The sequence below is a fragment of the Lutra lutra genome, chromosome 6 (genome assembly GCF_902655055.1).
Source record: "Lutra lutra chromosome 6, mLutLut1.2, whole genome shotgun sequence".
Taxonomy (NCBI): domain Eukaryota; kingdom Metazoa; phylum Chordata; class Mammalia; order Carnivora; family Mustelidae; genus Lutra; species Lutra lutra.
Genome location: NC_062283.1, coordinates 79,661,158 through 79,665,999, shown reverse-complemented (window position 1 = coordinate 79,665,999; position 4,842 = coordinate 79,661,158). Strand labels below are relative to the sequence as shown.

Sequence of the window (4,842 nt, the reverse complement as noted above, 5' to 3'; positions counted from 1 at the left end):
GCAATACCAATTTATGTTAGTAGAAGGAAGTATACTGTTTGCAGCATTGGGGTTGGTATGACTGGGAAGAGACACAATAGAGCTTTCTGGGGGCACAGGAAATGTTAATATATCTTAATCTCTGTTCTGGTTACACAAGCATACACATAGATATAAAGTCATTGAGCTTTACATGTAACAGTTGTGTGCTTTGTTGCATGTATATGATAAAGCAAGAGAATGATAAGAATAAGTTTCAGAACAGTACTTACCCCTATGGTGAAATTTGAGGAGGGATTGGGATGGGAACCTAAGGGACTTCGCGTATATTGGTAATGTTCTATTTCTTATGCTTGTGTGTGTGTGTCTGTGTATGTTTTTTATTCTTGTATGTATTTATATGATATGTATATTATATCATGTTATATTTAGGTTTTTGTATATATGAAATATTTCATAATAAATATAAGAAAAATGATACAAGTAAAACATTGCTATTTGATGTGGCTAACAGAGGAAGTAGATATTCAGCAAACCTCCCTCAAAGTGCACATTATAATCCCCTGCAAGCACTTTATTTTATTATATGCAATGGTAGGCACATACTTTTGCTCTGCCTTTGCTCTACTACTCTGTTAGTAGGCATATACTTTTATCTTGCTGGAATGCATTTTTCCCTTGGAATAATCTCATAAATATTTTCATATATTTATCCCACATACTAATAAAAGATAAGAAACACATTTTCTTCAGCATGTTTCTTAAGATGCCCCCAAATCTTTTTGTTAAAAATAAATGCCTTCTACAATGTATGCCAAATTCTTATCTTATACAGTATTCAAAAGTAAAAGCTAAACTCTTTAGTCAGTGTTATCAAAGTATTTAACAAATAATGGTATTTATACATTTTTAGACATAACCCTGATATTTAATTGAATTCTTTTTATTTCTTTTTGTACAATATGAGGAAACCTCAAGCTTGGGCTGCATACTTAAAATGAATATTAAGATACGTGAGAAATTCTTATTTCTAAGTTAGAGGTTGATAGTGAAATAGTGGCAAAACTGTTTTAAGTGGTCATATCCTTGACTAGACTCATAGTATGCCATTGGGGGAGAATGGCCAAATCTTTTCTCATCACTCATTACATGGAAATAATTCCCTGATAATAATTTCATCTGGATTACTGGTTCATATATTTAAAGTATTAAAAAGTAAAAGCTATCCATATATTTTTTTCTCATTTAGATCCTAAAAGTCTAAAATATTAATTCACTTTATCAGACTCTGTTACAAATATTTCATTTATGAGAGTGAGAATTAGACCATATATTTTGTTTTATGTTACTTTTGGTGATTTTTGTCATTGTAGAATGTTTTGAGTAACTGAGTTATTTTATTTTGATATATGTATGCAAAGATGTACTCAAAATACTACTACATCCTATTCTCACAACAAAGTATAGGGAAAAGAAATTTTGAGCATGGGTTTAGAAAGTTTTGGAACAACTTGATAACCCAGGACTAATAACCCACAAGCCATGGAAATTAAAGGTGAAGTTAGACTTCAAATAAATCTATATATACAGGACTGTTAAAGTGGGGAATAAATAAAACTGCTAACAAGGTGCCTTCAAATTCCACATGGATACTAATACTGGGAATTTGGGCATAGGAAACTAGAATTAGTAGGGAATCTGGGGAATTCTCCAAATCACAAGTTTTTCTTATATTTTAAAATGATAATTTATCCATATGCTTGAAAATAATAATAAATGCCCATAATAATAAATAGGAAATCATTTTGTGTGACAGAATTTTAGTTTCAAAGGTTTTTAGTTAAAAAATAAAGAGATGATAATAAATGCTTGATTTATTATTCTTAAGAGACAATATATTGTGATAAAATGTAAAAATGCTTACTTGAAATAGATATTTGATTATTAGAAAAAAAGTTAAAGAAGGGAACATTAATGAAATAAATGTTAAATGAAAATCATTCAAATTAAATGATAATAAAACAATTATTTATTGTTTAACATTAATTATTCTTATAATCAAATTTTACAACACAAAAGGCAGCAACTGTCCTCATCCATAATCTTGATCTTTGTTCTGAGACAAATATTCCAGGCATAGAAAATGTTGCATTAATGTTGGTTGAATTATTAAGATGAATTTTTAGGGTACATGTTGTTTTCTATACACTCATTTCAATAGTGAAAAGATTTTGTCACCTTGATTTTGATATTGCTTAGGCCGTATTAGATTTAGATCAGTTTCTGATTTCATGTTGGGGTATTCAACAACATTCCTGTCTTCTTTTTGCACTTCTTCTCTTAAAGTAGCTACAAAGAACTATAGCTTAGAGCAAATATTTAATCACTGGAAATGCCAAGCAACATTACTAAGATACTGTAACCTTCCAACCTCTGGGTGAGGTTAACAGTACTCCACAAAATCATATGCCCAAACTGACAACTAGCAGTTTTAATGCTTCTGAAACTTCATATTTTTTAACTTATTCATCAATTTATATAAAGTGAACTATGCATATAAACTTGTTAATTTTGATTTTATTTGCAAGAATACCTCACCATTAACCAAATCAGGGCCACAAACACCCAATTACCATCTGGCAACAGCAACAAGAAAGCATGAATGATTAGATTTGGCCCCTTGTCTCCTACCTGCTCCTGTTCTGATTCATTGATATGTCCACCTTAAAGTTTGACTCAGTGATGTCAAAACATAGGCTTAAACATAAATTATGAGGAGCAAACGAGAAGGCCTATGTTTTCCCCTGATTTCTGCAAGTATAAAATTTACCGATACTTATTTTAAAATACTATTTCAAATGTTTTGCTCAGTAAATTCATTTCAGGATACCAACCATTTATGTCATTTCTGGAGAGTATATTTAAACCAATCATAAATGGGAATTTTAGTAAAATTTTAAATTTTATTTTAAATTGAATAGTATGCCCAGAATTATAATCTATATTTTAAATTATCCTAATTTATTTTCTCTAAAGTAATTGGAAACTTCCCCACCGGAAAAAAGGAAGCTCAGTTTTTATTTTTAAGTGTTTCTGTGACCAGTTAGGTTCCTATTCTAACAGCTGGCAGCTCTATTAATTACGTTTAATGATAAAATTACACAGATCTATTTAGTCATTCAATAAGATAAAAAGCTTAATAATCTTTCAGATTTCATTAACTACTTTTAATGATAAAATTATATGGATCTATTAGCCACATAATTAAGGTAAAAAGTCTAAAAATCTTATAGATTTCATTAGTTATTTTTAGAAATTTTCTGGATAGTAAGAATGGCATGGAGCTTAAAATATATTGTATGAATAATTAATTCTTGCCTTATAATACAAAAGATCAGAACAAATTCTTGGGAAAATGTTAAACCAAATATATTTTATTTTATGTATCTTATCATTATTTTAATGTCCAGCATTTATAATACGAGGGCCAGAGCTTTCTCCCCAACTCAAGTTTATACATTTTCAATTGGCTTCTAAAGCCAATAGGAATACTTCTTGTCTAATTTGGTTTCTGGGAAGACTTCTTCAGGTCTTCAGTGGTCAACTAGTCAAATGGAATTACATTCTTCATCTTCTCCAGCTCTTTTTTATATTCCTCAATTCTGGCCTTTGAGAAAGACAAAAGGTCAGCACAACTGTTCACATCTTCTTTTTCTTCAGCATCCATCTCAACAGTATATTTACCCTTGGCACGGGAACCTTCACGGCATTAAACTTCTTCTCAAAGTCATCTACCAACCCAGCATTTGCCACATTGGCCTTCTAGTAAGCCCAGTCGATAGCAGGTGGTTTCTCGAGATAGTAGCCAATTTGGAGGTAGGTGTCTCTTTCCAGGATTTCGGGGAGTCAAAAATGGCCTTCTGGTTTCAGCATATGATCTCTCCAAAAGTTACGCGGTCAATGAATTTTAAAGATTTTTTATTTATTTATTTATTTATTTATTTATTTATTTATTTGACAGAGAGAGATCACAAGTAGACAGAGAGGCAGGCTGAGAGAGAGAGGGAAGCAGGCTCCCTGCTGAGCAGAGAGCCCGATGTGGGACTCGATCCCAGGACCCGGAGATCATGACCTGAGCTGTAGGCAGTGGCTTAACCCACTGAGCCACCCAGGCGCCCCCGGTCAATGAATTTTAGAACAAGTTTTCACCCAGCCATCTTGAGATCCTTCACCGATGGCCCACAGTCCACAGCAGCAAGGAATGGCTAAACCAAATTTATTTCAGTTAATTTATATCACCATTAAACAAGTATAAAACAACAATTTTAAAATATATGCAAAGTCAATGACAGTAAAAGACAAAGAAAAATGAAGTATATTTATATATTTACTTTTACAACAGCTTTGTTGAGATATAATTGACAGAGAATAACCTGCACATATTTACAATGGAAAGTTTGAATAATTTGGACATATATTTAAACCCTAAAACCACCATCTCTATCAACATAATGAACATATCTATAATGCCAAGAAATTTCTTCATGTACTTTTGATTTGGTCCTCTTACTTTTCTCGGTCACTTCTTTCTGACTATTTCTGTCCTCTTTCTATCACTATGAATCAGTTTGCATTTTTCCAGACTTTTTATAAGTGGAGTCACAGAGTCTATACTTTTTTCTTTTACTTCTGTGCCAGTGTAATTATTTTGAGAGTCATACATGCTATATTGACTATATAAATTTTTTAACCTTTGTCTTGCTGTGTTCCACTGTGTGGATATACCACAAGTTGTTTATTCATTCACAGGTTGATGGACATTTTTATTATTTCCAGTTTTTGGCTATTACAAATAAAGCTACT

The 4,842-nt window shown here is 31.7% G+C and overlaps 1 pseudogene; it reads right to left on the bottom strand.

The window, feature by feature from the left end:
* Nucleotides 1–3,491: 3,491 nt before the first annotated feature.
* LOC125103288 (ATP synthase subunit d, mitochondrial-like) lies at nt 3,492–3,947 on the bottom strand (annotated as a pseudogene).
* Between the last annotated feature and the right edge of the window lie 895 nt (nt 3,948–4,842).